Source organism: Chiloscyllium plagiosum, chromosome 5 (assembly GCF_004010195.1).
Source record: "Chiloscyllium plagiosum isolate BGI_BamShark_2017 chromosome 5, ASM401019v2, whole genome shotgun sequence".
In the NCBI taxonomy this organism is placed as follows: domain Eukaryota; kingdom Metazoa; phylum Chordata; class Chondrichthyes; order Orectolobiformes; family Hemiscylliidae; genus Chiloscyllium; species Chiloscyllium plagiosum.
In genome coordinates, this window is record NC_057714.1 from 50,844,784 (window position 1) to 50,863,133 (window position 18,350).

Consider the following 18,350-nt stretch of genomic DNA (forward strand, 5'->3'; position numbering starts at 1 on the left):
GTACATCCTGTCCCTCAGGACTCCCTCCAACAACTTGCCCACCACTGAAGTCAGGCTCACCGGTCTATAGTTCCCTGGCTTGTCTTTACCGCCCTTCTTAAACAGTGGCACCACGTTAGTCAACCTCAAGTCTTCTGGCACCTCACCTGGGACTATCGATGATACAAATATCTCAGCAAGAGGCCCAGCAATTACTTCTCTAGCTTCCCACAGAGTTCTCAGGTACACCTGATCAGGTCCTGGGGATTTATCCACCTTTAACCATTTCAAGACATTCAGCACTTCCTCCTCTGTAATCTGGACATGTTGCAAGATGTCACCATCTATTTTCCTACAGTCTATATCTTCCATATCCTTTTCCACAGTAAATACTGATGTAAAATATTCATTTAGTATCTAAGATTTGCTTTCCCAAAAAGCAGCACCTCGCATTTATCTGAATTAAACTCCATCTGCCACTTCTCAGCCCATTGGCCCATCTGGTCCAGATCCTGTTGTAATCTGAGATAACCCTCTTCGCTGTCCATTACATCTCCAATTTTGGTGTCATCTGCAAACTTACTAACTGTACCTCTTATACTTGCATCCAAATCATTTATGTAAATGACAAAAAGTGAGCACCCAGCACCAATCCTTGTGGCACTCCACTGGTCACAGGCTTCCACTCTGAAAAACAACCCTCCACCACCACCCATTCATTTAGTATTGGTGGGCGGCACGGTGGCACAGTGGTTAGCACTGCTGCCTCGCAGCGCCAGAGACCCGGGTTCAATTCCCGCCTCAGGCGACTGACTGTGTGGAGTTTGCACATTCTCCCCGTGTCTGCGTGGGTTTTCTCCGGGTGCTCTGGTTTCCTCCCACAGTCCAAAGATGTGCAGGTAAGGTGAATTGGCCATATTAAATTGTCTGTAGTGTTAGGTAAGGGTATGGGTGGTTTGCGCTTCGGCGGGTCGGTGTGGACTTGTTGGGCCGAAGTACCTGTTTCCACACTGTAAAGTAATCTAAAAAAAAAAAAAATCTCCCCTGTTTTCTGTGGCTCCACACAAAGGCCACCTGTGGCCCCACTATTCGGGGGTCTATAATAAAATTCCAATCAGGTGATCATCCTTTTCTTATTTCTCAGTTCCACCCAAATAACTTCCTTGTACGTATTTCCGGGAATATCCTCCCTCAGCACAGCTGTAATGCCATCCCTTATCAAAAATGCCACTCCCCCTTCTGTCTTGCCTCCCTTTCTATCCTTCCTGTAGCATTTGTATCCTGGAACATTAAGCTGCCAGTCCTGCCCATCCCTGAGCCATGTTTCTGTAATTGCTATGATATCACAGTCCCATGTTCCTAATCATGACCGGAGTTCATCTGCCTTCCCTGTTAGGCCCTTTGCATTGAAATAAATGCAGTTTAATTTATTAGTCCTACCTTGTCCCTGCCTGCCTGACTGTTTGATTCACTTCTGTTCTCAACTGTACCAGTTTCAGATTGATCTCTTTCTTCACTATCTCCCTGGGTCCCACCTTATTAGTTTAAATCCTCCCAAGCAGTTCTAGCAAATTTCCCTGCCAGTTTATTACTACCCTTGAGGATCTCCTTTTTAAATTTCTGCCTTACTCTCTGTAATCTCCCTTCAGAATCTCAACCTTTTCCCTTCCTATTTCGTTGGATGATGAAAGCAAAGGAACTGTTGGTCTGAGGTGCATTTGTTTTAATCCAAGTGTAGTAGGTAAGGCAGATGAACTTAGGGCTTAGATTAGTATCTGGGAGTATGATGTTATTGCTATTACTGAGACTTAGTTAAGGGAAAGGCATGATTGGCAACTAAATATCCGAGGATATTGATGCTTCAGGTGGAATAGAGAGGGAGATAAAAGGGATGGCGCAGTTACATTACTGTGCAAAGAGGATATCACAGCTGTGCTGAAGGAGGGCACTGTGAAAGAATCGAGCAGTGAAGCAATATGAGTAGAGCTCAGAAATAGGTAACAGTGCTGTAAATAGGTAAAACGTGGTGTGGTAACCATGTTGGGGCTGTAGTACACGCCTCCCAACAGCGAGTGTGAGATAGAGGTACAAATATGTAAACAGATTATGGAAAGATGTAGGAGCAACAGGGCTATGCGATGGAAGATTTTAAATTTCCCCAACATTGACTGGGATTCACTTAGTGTTAGAGGTCTAGATAGAGCAGAATTTGTAAAGAGCATCCAGGGCAGTTTTCTAGGGCAGTATGTAAATAGTCCAAGTCAGGAAGGGGCCATACTGGACCTGGTGTTGGGGAAAGAGCCCGAACAGATAGTTCAAGTTTCAGTAGGGGATTACTTTGGGAATAGTGATCACAATTCCGTATGTTTTAGAATACTCATGGACAAAGACGAGAATGGTCCTGAAGAAAGAATGCTAAGTTGGGGCAAGGCCAACAATACAAAACTCAGCAGGAGCTGGGGAATGTAGATTGTGAGCAGCTGTTTGAAGGTAAATCTATATTTGATATGTAGAGGCTTTTAAAGACAGGTCGATTAGAGTTCAGAAGAGATGTGTTCCTATGAAAAGGAGGGATAGAAATGGCAAGATTAGGGAACCATGGATGACAGGTGAAATTAGGTAAAACAATGACTGCAGATGCTGGAAACCAGAGTCTAGATTAGAGTGATGCTGGAAACGCACAGCAGTTCATGCAGCATGTGAGGAGCAGTAAAATCGATGTTTCAGGCAAATGCCCTTCATTAGGAATACAGGCAGAGTGCCTGAAGGGTGGCGAGATAAATGAGAGGAGGGTGGGGGTGGGGAGAAAGTAGCATAGAGTACAATAGGTGAGTGGGGGAGGGGATGAAGGTGATAGGTCAGGGAGGAGGGTGGAGTGGATAGGTGGAAAAGAAGATAGGCAAGTAGAGCAAGTCATGGGGACAGTGCTGACCTGGAAGCTTGAAACTGGGGTGAGGTGGGGAAAGGGGAAATGAGGAAACTGTTGAAGTCCACATTGATGCCCTGGGGTTGAAGTGTTCCGAGGCGGAAGATGAGATGTTCTTCCTCCAGGCATCTGGTGGTGAGGGAGAGACGGTGAAGGAGGCCTAGGACCTCCATGTCCTCGACAGAGTGGGAGGGGGAGTTGAAATGTTGGGCCACTGGGCAGTGTGGTTGATTGGCGTGGGTGTCCCAGAGATGTTCCCTAAAGCGCTCTGCTAGGAGGCGCCCAGTCTTCCCAATGTAGTGGAGACCGCATCGGGAGCAACGGATACAATAAATGATATTGGTGGATGTGCAGGTAAAACTTTGATGGATGCGGAAGGCTCCTTTAGGGCCTTTGGATGGAGGTGAGGGAGGAGGTCTGGGCGCAGGTTTTGCCATTCCTGCGGTGGCAGGGGAAGGTGCCAGCATGGGAGGGTGGGTTGTAGGGGGGCATGTACCTGACAGGGTAATCATGGAGGAACGGTCTTTGCAGAAGGGAGAAAGGGATGGGGAGGGAAATATGTCCCTGGTGGTGGGATCCGTTTGGAGGTGGCAGAAATGTCGGCATATTATTTGGTTTATGCGAAGGTTGGTAGGGTGGAAGGTGAGCACCAGGGGTGTTCTGTCTTTGTTACAGTTGGAGGGATGGACTCTGAGGGCGGAGGTGCAGGATGTGGACGAGATGCGTTGGAGGGCATCTTTAACCATGTGGGAGGGAAATTGCGGTCTCTAAAGGAGGCGGCTATCTGGTGTGTTCTGTGGTGGAACTGGTCTTCCTGGGAGCAGATACAGCGGAGGCAGAGGAATTGGGAATACAGGATGGCATTTTTACGGGAGGTAGGGTGGGAAGAGGTGTAATCCAGGTACCTGTGGGAGTCGGTGGGTTTGTAAAAAATGTCGGTGTCAAGTCGGTCGTCATTAATGGCGATGGAGAGGTCCAGGAAGGGGAGGGAGGTGTCAGTGATGGTCCCGGTAAATTTAAGGTCAGGGTGGAATGTGTTGGTGAAGTTGACGAATTGCTCAACCACGTCGCGGAAGCACGAGGTGACGCCAATGCAGTCATCAATGTAGCAGAGGAAGAGGTGGGGAGTGATGGCGGTGTAATTAGGGGAGATGGACTGTTCTACGTAGCCAAAGAGACAGGCATAGCTGGGGCCCATAAAGGTGCCCATGGCTACCCCTTTGGTCTGGAGGAAGTGGGAGGATTCGAAAGAGAAATTGTTAAGGGTGAGGACCAGTTCGGCCAAACGAAGGAGAATGTCGGTGGAAGGGTACTGTTCGGGACGTCGGGAGAGGAAGAAATGGAGGGCTCGGAGGCCCTGGTCATGGCGGATGGAGGCGTAGAGGGACTGGATATCCATGGTGAAGACGAAGCGTTGGGGGCCGGGGAAACGGAAGTCTTGAAGGAGGTGGAGGCGTGGGTGGTGTCTCGAACGTATGTGGGGAGTTCCTGGACTGGTCACCCGTATGGGCCCCAGCTGTGCCTGTCTCTTTGGCTACGTAGAACAGTCCATCTTCCGTAATTACACCGGCACCACTCCCCACCTCCTCCTCCGCTACATTGATGACTGCATTGGCGCCATCTCGTGCTCTCGCGACGAGGTTGAGCAATTCATCAACTTCACCAACACATTCCACCCTGACTTTAAATTTACCTGGACTATCTCTGACACCTCCCTCCACTTCCTGGACTCTCCATCTCCATTAATGACGACCAACTTGACACTGACATTTTTTACAAACCCACCGACTCCCACAGCTACCTGGATTACACCTCTTCCCACCAACCTCCTGCAAAAATGCCATCCTGTATTCCCAATTCCTCCGCCTCCGCCGTATCTGCTACCAGGAGGACCAGTTCCACCACAGAACACACCAGATGGCCTCCTTCTTTAGAGACCACAATATCCCTTCCCATGTGGTTAATGATGCCCTCCAACACATCTCGTCCACATCCTGCACCTCTGCCCTCAGACCCCACCCCTCCAGCCGTAACAAGGACAGAAGACTAGCTAAGAGGAGAAAGGAAGCATACATTAGTCATAGGGGACTGAAGACAGATGAAGCTTTGGAAGAATATTGGGAATGTAGGACCAATCTGAAACCGAGGAATTAAGAGGGCTAAAAGGGATCATGAGATATCTTTAACAAACAGTGTTAAGGAAAATTCCAAAGCCTTTTATTCATATATAAGGAGCGAGAGGGTAAACAGAGAAAGGGTTGGGCCACTCAATGACAAAGGAGAAAGTTATGTGTGGAGTCAGAGAAAACTGGTTTGATTCTTAATGAGTACTTTGCATCGGTATTCACTGAGGAGAGGGACATGATGGATACTGACATTAGGGATAGATGCTTGATTTCTATAGGTCAAGTTGGCATAAGGAGGGATGAAGTATTGGGTATTCTTAAATGCGTTTCAGTGGCCAAGTCCCCAGGTCCAGATGGGACCTACCCAGGTTACTGAGGGAAGCAAGAGAGGAAATAGTAGGGGCCTCAACAGATATCTTTGCAGCCTCCTTGAATATGGGTGAGGTCCCGGAGGATTGGAAAATTGCTAATGTTGTTTCCTTGTTTAATAAGGGTAGCAGGGATAATCCAGATAATTATAGACCAGTGAGCCTGAAATCAGTTTTAGGGAAACTGCAGGAGAAGAAACTAAGGGATAGGATCTATTCCCATTTGGAAGAAAATGGGCTTGTCAGTGATAGGTATCATGGTTTTGTGCAGGGAAGGTCATATCTTATCAACTTATTAGAATTCTTTGAGGAAGGGACAAAGTTGGTTGATGAGGGAAGGGCTGTAGATGTTGTATACATGGACTTCAGGAAGGTGTTTGACAAGGTTCCCCATGGTAGGCTGATGGAGAAGGTGAAGTCGCATGGGGTCCAGGGTGTACTGGCTAGATGGATAGAGAACTGGCTGGGCAACAGGAGAGAGAGAATAGTAATGGAAGGGGGTTTCTCAAAATGGAGACCTGTGACCATTGGTGTTCCACAGGGAGCTGTGCTGGGACCACTGTTGTTTGTGATATACATAAATGATTTGGAGGAAGGTACAAGTTTGCAGATGACACTAAGATTGGAGGAGGAGCAGATAGTGCAGGGGACTATCAGAGGGTACAGCAGAATACAGACAGATTGGAGAGTTAGGCAGAAAAATGGCAGATGGAGTTCAATCTGGGCAAATGCGAGGTGATGCATTTTGGAAGATCCAATTCAAGAGTGAACTATATAGTAAATGGAAAAGTCCTGGGGAAAATTGCAAGAGGATGTGACATAACTTGAAGCAATTGCTAATAATTAGAGGACAAGGCACACATGCATTATTTAACACCCCCCGCGCCCCCCCAGCCCAAGAGGCAACATTGTGCATCATTGAAGTCATCGTCACTCCTGATGGAGGAATCAATAGTAAGGATCTCTGAATAGTTAACCCTTTTACTCAATATCCTCCACTTATAAGTTTGGCATAGTGCCAACATGCACTTTCTACTTTCTCTTCTCACCAGAAACTAACTCTTGACCCTTTCTGATGAACAAGAATCAGAATTGTTTGGTTCTTTTTTAAAAAAATATTGAATTCAAATTTCACCTTCTGCCGTGATGGATTCATACCTACAATATTAGCCTATGCCTCAAGATTACTAATCTAATTACATTAGTATTACATCCCTAACTCCCACATATTTAATTACCAAAAGATTTTGTAGGCTACTAATTAACTTGTAACTGAATATCAATATGTTATTTTGGGGACTATAGTTCTGCTCCAAAAATAATAAAGAAAACATTTTTCCAAAGAATTGCGATTTGGGACAAGGAAAAGGCTCATCTGAGTCATGTTTGGACCATCGGATCTCATACCTGCATGGAGCTTGATTTCTGAAATTGAAAAAAATTCACAGATCATAATCTACTGGGATCACATTAATGATCCAATCTTGGGCTAATGGTAACAAAGTTGGTAGGGTCAGTTAAAAGAGCACTCATTAACATGAGACAGATGGGAAAATACCATTTTAGGTGCGTCATAAACATAGAGGTGCCTGCTATATGTTCATGGAAATTCTTGGCATGGTTCCCAATGGTGAGGTCCATAAATAGTCTTGTGGGAGGTTGAATGACTACTTGTTTGATATAGAAACATTGAACAAGAACTTACGGTTTTGGAAGACTTTGTCCTGTCCCCTTTATATTTAGCATTGTCAGAGCCAGGCTGAAATTCTGCCACTTAAAGTTGGCTAACAGCTAGATACAGAAGATCCTCAACTTCCCTTTACATAATCTTCCTGCTGAATTTATGGTGCAAGACCAAAGTAAAGGCTACAAAGTTGTACTAGTCCAATATCAATCGACCACATCACAATTAAGCATGTTGAGTAATTAAAACGCATAGACTTTACTGCAAGAACACTAAGCACAGTGACAATCAATTAATAATGTTGCTTCTTAAGCAAGCTATTTTTAAAAATTATATTTTTAAAGTGGGGCTTGAACTTGGAACAGTTGTGCAGAAATCATTAATTGATTTAATCTATGTTATGCAACTTAACCCAAAAGTAAAATAGTTAAAAGAAACTTCTTTATTGAATTGTATTATTTTTCACCAAATCGAGCAGACTAAACAAAAGAAATCATGAGATCCCTGTCCTTTTTAACACCAAATGCAAAATTCATTTGAATTAATAATATTGAGTTCCATGTGGTAAATTATGTCTACTCTTAAGTTCAGTTGGTTTTGGATACACCAAAACCAACTGCTGTCTTATTGAAGAAATTAATTAAAATTAATTGATTTGGAAGTAGAATTTTCCACTGCAGCAACCAAGATGTTTCTCTCACAGCAATATCATGATATACATTATTGAATACATATTAGTATTTGATGTTAATATCTCTTATATTAGTCAACAGAGAGATCTGGTCCAATGTGAAATATAGAAATCCTATCTTCTTTCTAATCATTGTAACTGGATTTTGAATCACATCTGCCATGATTGTATCCAACTGTTCAAACGCAGCACGGAAAATATTTTGTTTGGCAATGTTGTCATTGGTAAGATGTCTTTGTTTTGTTTTTAATCGCTACTCTATTTTTGAAAGTGAACTTTATTTTCCATATTTTGATCCCATTTAACATACTACGGAAAAATGAAAGTAAGCAATTAAAATTGCACAATGTAAATATTGGATTAAAGCAAGATAGACAACTAGAAAAGTTCCACCTATTAATAATAACAAGCCCGAAAGAAATAATTTATAATAATTTTAAAAATCTATTGTCAGAGGGCCACATTCCTCACTTCCATGTCTCTCCCAATCTTCAGGTTCCAATGGGACTTGGAGTACCAGAGGGGGCCAGTATATCTAGTGAGTGGAAGGTGACTGGTATCTGCAAGGGCATGCAGCTGTGCCAAAGCATCCCATTATTAAAAGACTACCATGCAGTTTTATTTGAACTTATAACAGAATTACTGGATGAGTTTCTTTATTTGCCTGTTGCACTAGTGTGGCTTTTAGTTAAAGTGAGTTTTGTGGATGGCCTAATTTGGTCAGGGCGTACAGGTGAATTTAGATTGATTGTTACAGAAGAGGCGGGAGGGAGAGTCAAATTCTCTGACTGGCAAATTTTAGAAGAGACTTTGCAGACACCTCATGAAAACAGATGGAACATGGAATGTTCAGCAAGCGAACAGTCCCTTTTAAGAGGTCATCTACATTCTGTGTGTCTGCCTTTTCATAATACTAGAGTTGCTACGAATATAAAAAAACAATCTCCCACATCAATGCAGTTGGGGAGGTATAATACCCTTCCTGTTTGTGGGTTTGATGGCTGAACAACCTTTTAATCAGACAGGAAATGCCACATGGTAGGAGAATGACAAGCAAACAGTCTTCCTGGGCTGGGGTTCCTCACTCAGTGCTTGATGATGGGCCCAGCACCAGGAAGTGATAGCCTACTAAGGATATTATTAAATTGGAGAGGTTTCAGAAAAGATTTACCGGGATGTTGCTGGGACTGGAGGGCTTGAGTTATAAGGAGAGGCTGGATAGGCTGGGACTTTCTTCACTGGAGCGTTGGAGGTTGAGGGGTGACCTTGTAGAGATTTATAAAATCATGAGGGAAATAGATAAGAAGAATAGAAAAGGTCTTTTCTCTAGAGTGGGGGAGTTCAAAACCAGGAGGCACATTTTTAGGGAGAAAGGAAAAAGATTTAAACGGGACCTAAGAAGTAACGTTTGCATACTGAGGTGGTTCGTGTGTGGGACGAACTGCCAGAGGAAGTGGTAGGTGCAGGTACAGTTGCAACATGTAAAAGACATTTAGATAGATACATAAATAGGAAAGGTTTGGAGGGATATGGGCCAATTGCAGGCAAGTATGACTAGTTCAGTTTGGGAAACTTGATTAGCATAAATGAGTTGGATTAAAAGGGTCTGTTTCTGTGCTATAGGACTTTATGACTATGACTATGTTGGCTATATCCCTCCACCATAGCAGAACCTAGAATGTGAATACAACAGATCAGCTTCAGAAATAAAAAATATCCAGTACATAATCCTATTTTACCTCCTTTGCAGTTGCCAGTTCCCAAATAATTCAGTTAACTCTACATGGCATTAGGAAACAGGTCAATGGAATGGACATTTTGAAGGCTATGTACCCTGATACATATTGATTATGGTACAGAAGACTAATGCACCATAATTTTTGCTTTTTCTCCCCCTATTCACCCCAATCCTGGGCCTAGGATCTTCTTTATTTTCTCACTTCTCCCCACATTCAACTTGTTTCAATGTATTTATGGCAATAATATTTATTGCGTCTTGTGGAAGACAGAACAAACTTACTCTCTCCACAAAACTGGATCAATCTTGACTCGTCAATTACAGTCTTATTTCATCCCACTATTCATTATAAAGTGTTTTAAGGAGTCAATACTCCATCAAAGACATCTGGTTAGCAATAATTCTACATCAATGTGCAGTTTGAATTCTAACAGAACCTTTAAACTTCAGGACTTCTTTCAGCTTTAAATCAGATATGGATTCAATGAGCTGAATGCCAGAGGCAAGTCAGAATAACTGACCTCAATATCCAAGCAACATTTAACTATATATAGCTCCAAAGGCATCCTTGCAAAGATGAGTTCAATAGCTACCTGAAAGACCAGCCATTGATGTTACCAAGATCAACAAGTTTCAAAAGCAAAAGACTGCAGATGGAGTCTTACTCACAAATAGGAAATGTTAGAAGTTACTCACCCTATCCAGAATTACTGCAGCACTCAGGTCAGTCTTTGTAGCCGAATCATCTCCAGCTATTTCTTTTAATCATGTCATGAGCATGCAGTTATTATTGATCTTGTAACAAACTTTAATCTCCTTTTCAAATGACATAGTAGACAGTGAAGAGGGTTTTCTAAGACTACAAAGGAATCTTGATCAAATGGACCAACGGAAAATAGCTGAAAAATAGCAGATGGAGTTCAGTCTGGATAAATGTGAGGAATTGCATTTTGGTACAACAAACAGGGTAGGACTTATACAATTATTGGTAGGGCCTTGAGTAGTGTTGTAGAACAGAGGGACCTAGGGGTTCAGGTACATAATTCTTTGAAGTTTGCATCACATATAGATAGGTGGTTTAAAGGCATTTAGCATACTTGCCTTCATTGCACACAGTCCTTTGAGTATTGGAGTTGGGAAGTCATGTTGAGATTGTATAAGACATGGTGAGGCCTCTTCTGGAGTAGCGTGTTCAGTTTTGGTTGACCCATTATAGGAAGGATATTATTAAGCAGGAGAAGGTTCAGAAGAGATTTACCAGATTTTGCTGGGTATGGAAGGTTTGAGTTATAAAGAAAGGCTGGGACTTTTTTCACTGGAGTGTTGGAGGTTGAGAAGCGTCCTTATAGAAGTTTATAAAATCATGAGGGAGTATATATAGGATTAATGGTAGTTGTCTTTTCCCTAAGATAGGGATTTCAAGACTATGGGACACATTTTTAAGATGAAACATTTTAAGAGAGGTTTTAAAAAGACATGAGGGACATTTTTTTTACACATTGGGTGGCTTGCATGTGGAATGAACTTCCTGAGGCAGTGGTGGATGTGGGTACAATTACAATGTCTTGGCATCATGGTAGACCACAAACCCACCAACACACTAGGCATCATGGTAGACCACAAACCCACCAACACACTAAAACAGCAGCTAATGAATTTGAAAGACCCCATACAGACAATGAGCAAAACTAACATCATTTACAAAATACCATGCAAGGACTGTAACAAACACTACATTGGACAAACAGACAGAAAACTAGCCACTAGGATACATGAACACCCAACTAATCACAAAAAGACATGACCCTCTCTCACTGGTATCCTCACATATGGATGAGGAAGGACACCACTTCGGCTGGGACAATACATCCATCCTAGGACAAGCTAAACAAAGACACACACGAAAATTCCTAGAAGCATAGCATCCCAAGCAGAACTCTATCAACAAACACATCGAGTTAGATTCAATCTACCACACCCTGAGAAAAGGAACAGGAAATAACATCACCACAGGAAATGATATCACCAACCCAAAGAAACCCAAACATATAAACAGAAAGCAGGAATTTTCAGCATTGCTTTACATGAGGTTCACTGAAGATGTTACCTAATAAGTTAAAAATTACACAACACCAGGTCATAGTCCAACACTTTTAATTGGAAGCACACTAGCTTTCGGAGTGCTGCTCCTTCATCAGGTGCTCAGGTCATCACCTGATGAAGGAGCGGCGCTCTGAAAGCTAGTATGCTTCCAATTAAACCTGTTGGACTATAACCTGGTGTTGCGTGATTTTTAACTTTGTACACCCCAGTCCAACTCCGGCACCTCCAAATCATTACCTAGTAAGGTAATGAAACATCTGGAAATGAACCTTTCAGCTCAGTGAGCAAACCTACATCCAAAACCTCAACCTGAGCTACAAATCTTCTCATAACTCACCTTTTGGATATGTACATGAATAGGAGAAGTTTGGAGGGATATTGGCCAGGAGCAGGCAGGTATGATTAGTTTCATTTGGGATTATGTTCGGCATAGACTGGTTGGACTGACAGGTCTGTTTTCATGTTGTTATGACTCTATGACATGAAAGAGCTTTCAAAGATGGCTCCCAAAAGTCACCTAACTTCACTTGTTTGTGCATTCCACTGTGATTGGCCAGCTGGAGGAATTAGGCTGTATTTATCTCAAAAAAAGATTTTGGATAGACATACATAGGCATGTGTTTACTTATGAAATTCAATAAACATTTCTACAAGAAGAAACAGAAACTCACAGACAGCGTCTTCCCTGAAGGTCTGAATAACTTTTCTATCTCACCAAATGTGGAAGGATGAGGAATATTCAATTTAATGGCTGAGACAATTAAAAAAGTAATTAGTACAGCTAAAATACAATGCCTGGGTCAATGCTCTAGACATGAGTTTGGATCTGTTATCTCCTGAGGCAGGCCTGATAAAGTATCAGAAAAGTGTGGGTTCCTACATAGTCTGGTTAGAAGTCTCACCTCAGTTCCTAGAGCCATCAATGGCTCAATTCTTCACATCATGCTATGTCCCATCATTCATTCATCCCCAAAACTAAATACCAATTCCATGCAGTGTCCATTCCCTCCACACATCATTGTCTTTTCTTACTTTTTATCATCTCTTTTTCCTCACACCCCTATGCTCTGTCCATATTTTCACCTTGCTCTATTTTCCGCATACCCCCTGCATTAATAAAAACAGAGAAAATAAATCTTGAGGATAAACTTGTAAGTAATGTCAAGACAGACAACAATAACTTCTTTAAAATATATAAAATGGAAGAGAGAAGCCAGAGTGAACACAGGCTCCATACAGAATGATGCTGGGGAAATAATAATGGGGTACCAGTAAATGGCAGAGGAATTGAATAAACAATTTGTATCAGTCTTCACACTGAAAACATTCCAAAATTGCCAAACATTCAAGAGGCAGAAGGAGAACAGGAAATAAGTGATGATAATCACTTGAATAAAAATGGTAGTGAAACAAATGGGGCTTAAGACCAATAAACTCCAGGATCTGATGGGATGCATTGTAAGATGGGTGGCCTGGTGGCTCAGTGGTTAGCACTGCTACCTCACAGCGCCAGGGACCCGGGTTCAATTCCTGCCTTGGGCAACTGTCTGTGTGGAGTTTGCACATTCTCCCCGTGTCTGCATGGGTTTCCTCCGAGTGCTCTGATTTCCTCCCACAGTCCAAAAGTGTGCAGGTTAGATAAATTGGCCATGCTAAATTGCCCATAGTGTTAGGTGCATTAGTCAGGGGGAATGTGTCTGGATGGGTTGTTCTTCAGAGGGTCGTGTTGGGCCGAAGGACCTGTTTTCGCAATGTAGGGAATCTAATATTAAAGAAGGTAACTACAGAGATAGTGTTTCCATGGTAGTAATCTTCCAGGAATTCTGAGATTCTGGAAAAACCCCAGAGGATTAGAAAACTGCCTTTATTTAAAAAGCAAAGGAGACAAAAAAAACCCCACTGTAAGCTGATTTCAGGAGCCATGTAATAACAATGGCAAGTCTTTGAAATGCACATAAAGAAAATAAACCTGAAATAGTCTAATAAAGCTGTCATCCATACTCGAATAGAAACCTCAGACCCAATGAAAAAGATACTTAACTGGTATCCTGACTTATGTGTGGGGTGCAAACCAACCACATCTGAAATTCTTTTCCCCATGGGAAGATTGTACAATTTTCCCATTGGGAAATTCAAAATTGGTGTCCTGCAGAGTTTTTTGCTGCATTTCTATACCCATTCCTGACCTTTTCAGGACAGAAAAATCCTTATGTTCATGTGATACAGAAGAGTCTGAGTGGCAACTTGAACCAAAAGGAATGTCCTAAATTAGTGAATTTTGGAATGCTATTTGCAACTGGATCACCAGTTGTAGATAAAATGGAAACTTCGGAACGTGATACTGCCTTCTGTTATGTGTGCAATGGTGACATTCCTGAGATTTTGGAAGTTAGAAACATGTGAGGTCGGTTTATTTCATTGCTATAAAGTTAATTTTTTCAGTTTTTTAACAATTTTAAGCATGAATGCAACTATGCACAGAAGTGGTGTCTTAACATCAAATGACTAAGTAGGCATTAAAATATCAACCATATTTTTATCACTTATCTTTGTGCATAATCATCCAACTGTCCTTTAAGTTCTTCAATAACAAAGGTTTGCAGATGAAACAACAAATGGTACAGTAAGAATATAGGCCTGCTCCTTTTTTTAAACTCTGAAGTAATAATGTTCCAGTTACATTATCAAATTCTAAAATGAGATAAAGCTGCAGTAAGTAGTTTAATTATTTTTAATAAAACATACTAAAATTTGTAATGACTTTAAGATATCTGATTTCTTTTCAAATAATTTGAAGAGTTTGTTACTTCCCTTCTTACTTTCTGGCACTGACTGGTTCAAGAAAATCAAGTATGTCAGGGAAAATTGTGGTATGTGGTTTATGTACTCAATAATTAGTTACACTTTAGCTCAGAACAGTGCTTAAGTCTGCCACTTCTGCATTACTGATTCATTTACTTATTCATTTAATTGCTGAATGCTTCATTATCTTCAGCAAAGACACATTTTCTACAGACAGAGAAGCATAACATTCATTTCAGGGCCAGAGACTTGTGAAAGTAGGTTGATATTATTCCCAAGTTACACTTTTCATGTTCTCAGTTAGATACTTGATACATTCATTATAAGAAAACTGTTGTGACAATTGATGGGAATTTTCTATGAGGGATTTCTATTCTTTGTACATTCAGCTATTTTAAAGCCTCCATGTTTTTAAGATTCATATCCTAATTATCACAGCTGCAAAGCATTAGTTCATTCATGATTATACCTGATCAGTTTTGAAGTTGGTTGTTCTACTCTCTAGTCCTTTACTGAACAGATTTGGGCAGAGCTTCTCATGTGGCACTAATTTAAATGATTAGAAAAGAGGTTGTGAGCTCACAGTGCCTACTCAGGCTTATCCACCAAGGGCTAAGCTAGGAACAGCAAAGCTTCCTTCATATCAGCAGGGCTTAGGGCTCCTGGCCATCTGTCCACACCAGAAATTGTCAGACAAATAAGGGCCACACTTGTGTTAGCAGCAGAGAGGAGCAATACTGAGACAGCATTTGCATTTCATTAGGACGACAATACAGAAAGATCTTGGTAGGTTGACAATTTTAAATTTGATTAGTGCATTGTTATTATTAATGTAGTTTTGCATCATTAAGTTGACTTTAATTGTTTTTGTTACTGTTGTTATTAATTGTTAGCTTAAATTAACAGAATAAGCAATCACTTTTATTTAAGATCTTAAATTTCTGAAGGCTAAAATATTTTCAATTGACAGATGTGAGGGTAATTCTAGAAGCAATTATTCTTTTCTGCCAGGAACCTTAAAAATACATGAATCTGTGCTCCACCTTTAGTGAGGAGTTTACATTTTTGTTTATGCAACTGTGAAAGAGAAATGAAAGTTGGCAAAATAAATAATAAACTCTTAATAGAATGCTGTGTCATGGGCAGCATTTCATGTACATATATTTGGGAATGCACCAAACTCTGAGGAAACAAAAAACGTAGTGTTCAGTTATGCAAAATAAAAATGCTGAAAATGGTGTCAAAATACTACAATGGTAATGTTTCAAGCATCAAAAGTTAATGCTTGGAGAAAACCATTTAATAAACAATTTAGGTTAGATTTAGATGCAGCGTGTCAATCAAACACATCTATATTTGTTGTAGGACTGTGACGTTGAATGGATAAAGTGTTACCTAGATTCACTTTGGAAAACTTTGAAACATTTACCACTACATTAAGCAAAATTACTGAGGAAATATTTTATTCATTCCTGGATATGAATTTTCCTTTCATATCCAAGTGAAAAGAAAGTAAGAATGCAAACAAGAAAATATCTGACTTAATCTCATGTGAAAATCAAGAGCAGTATTTTAATATGCCTTTTGTGTTCAAACATCAATAACCTGATTGGTGACAGAAAAAAAGACATTTGTCTTTTATAACAGCTTTGTCTGTTCATCTGTTTTACTGCAATAATTGGAGGTTGCTTGAATTCTGCTTTTTCATTTTGTTTCAAATATTCAAATCTTTTTTATGTAAGACAAATATTAGTTTAAGGTATTTCTTTTACTTTCAGATATAAAATGGCATTATTTTGAAAAATTAAGCATGGAGTGAAACCTGGAACACAAAATATTGGTTTTCTAATTAATATTTATGTTTTATTAAATAATTACATGATCTAACTATTAAAATATTGGAAATGCTGTATAAATCACATATAACATTTCCTAATTTGATATTATTATTTTAGATGTCTACCATCCATAGATTAAACAATAAATCTCCTATTTTAATCCTTCTTTAATGTTAATCCCATGGAATTAAAAAAAAGAGCAGGTATTCACATATAAAATGGGTCATATTGGTTTTAGGATTAAGTGGTAAATCCCAATGAATGGTATTTATGTTGAAAGGGTAGTTTCATTTAGTATATTTACAGTAACTCATCAGGCTACCATCCATAAGAGCAAATATCCTGAAATTGCATGGCATCCACATTTGCTTCTGCACCTGGGCTTAAAACCTTCTGAAAATAGAAGAATTTCTATTATATGTTAAGGACTTTTAATGTCAGTTTAAAAGTCACTCACTATTGGACCAAATAAACACAGTATTTTACTCCAGCTGATGTTGAGAGTGAGTGACCTTACCCGAAGGGGAAATTTGAAGTGCCATAACAATCTTACATAATTGAATTGTTTTTTGGCATGGGCATAATACTGTGTAAGAAATGTGAGCTGAAGTGCTGCCACAAATGCATAGCTTCAATATTGAATGATAACTGGATAAATGCCTTGACATGGCAGATAGACAGTCTTTGAAGAGATAAACCAGGCAGGTTCTGTGTGAGTTGTAGCTACTGAATCAGGAATACAAAAAATAAATTGAATACAGTTAAATATGTAAATATGAAATAAGAAAAACTTAGCTTTAGTTACAGTGATTATGTTGGATTGTTGTAAGATGTAATTTTAGATTGTTCCATGAACTCACTTAATTAATTAGTATCATCGTGTGAAGGATATCTTCTGTGTTTAGCTTTGCAACATATATGTGACTCGAGATGAACAGCAGCGGGGTCAAGTCTTAACAACCTTCAAAAAAAATCTTGCAAAAACACTCAGTCTCTCAAGGAAAGGGCACTAAATGCTAACTTTGTCAGTTTTTATTCCATGAATGAATAATTTAGAAAAATGACAGGTGATCTCTGAGTATGGCACTGGGAAAGCACAGCAGGTTAGGCAGCATCCGAGGAGCAGGAGAGTCGATGTTTCGGGCAGGAGCCCTTCATCAGGGCTTCCTGATGAAGGGCGTATGCCTGAAAAGTTGACTTCCTGTTCGTCGGACGCTGCCTGACCTGCTGTGCTTTTCCAGCGCCACACGTTTTCACTGATCTTCAGCATCTGCAGTCCTCACTTTCTCCGAAGTGATCTTATTGAGACATAAAGGATTCTTAGAGGGCTTGACAGGGTAAATAATGAGGATGTTTTAGGTCATAGAAGAGTCTAGGATCACAGGGATGAATTAAAAGACACCAGTTGAAGCGGTGGTGTGGAGGAATTTCTTCTCTCAGAGGGTTATGAGTCTTTGGAACTCCTTGCCACAGAAAACTGAGAGGGTAGAACTGTTGGGTACATTTAAGGCTGAGATAGATTCTTGATCAGTAGGACATCAAGGGTTGTCAGAAGAGGTTAGGAAATTGGATGTGAGGAGTTTTGGATCAGCCATGATCCTGTTGAATGTCAGATCAGGTTTGAGGGGCTAAATGGCATACATCTGTCCGTATTTCCTATGGTTTTATTAACCAAAACGTATCATTAAAAGGACATTTAATAAATGTATTCAGAATCCTAAAGTGTTTTAATCAAAGTAATACTAAACTTGCTCCAGTGGAAAGATGCTTGCTAATCAGAGACCACATATTTGTTAATTATTAAAAGAACTCAAAACATATTTGGAAAAAGAATGTTACACAAGGAGAGTTGTTATGATTTGGAATCCACAAATAGAAAAGGTGGTGGGAGAAGATTCAATAAACCAAAAGTCATAGAGTCATAGAGATATACAGCATGGAAACAGACCCTTCGATCCAACCCGTCCATGCCGACCAGATATCCCAACCCAATCTAGTCCCACTTACCAGCACCCAGCCCATATCCCTCCAAACCCTTCCTATTCATATACCCATCCAAATGCCTCTTAAATGTTGCAATTGTACCAGCCTCCAC

General features: G+C 40.7%; 1 protein-coding gene across 15 annotated transcripts in view; it reads left to right on the plus strand.

Moving 5' to 3' along the window:
- Nucleotides 1-18,350, plus strand: part of zgc:110045 (uncharacterized protein LOC664755 homolog) — a 269,628-nt gene that overhangs the window by 108,613 nt on the left and 142,665 nt on the right. The window contains exon 1 of one of the 15 annotated variants that reach the window (XM_043690089.1): nucleotides 14,434-14,485. The exons of 12 other annotated variants lie outside the window; for them this stretch is intronic. The gene's annotated coding sequence lies outside the window, so the exon portion shown is untranslated. Of the gene's footprint in view, nucleotides 1-14,433; nucleotides 14,486-14,979; nucleotides 15,204-18,350 lie in introns of those variants that run through there. 2 more of the 15 variants (XM_043690080.1, XM_043690076.1) reach the window with 2 other exon arrangements.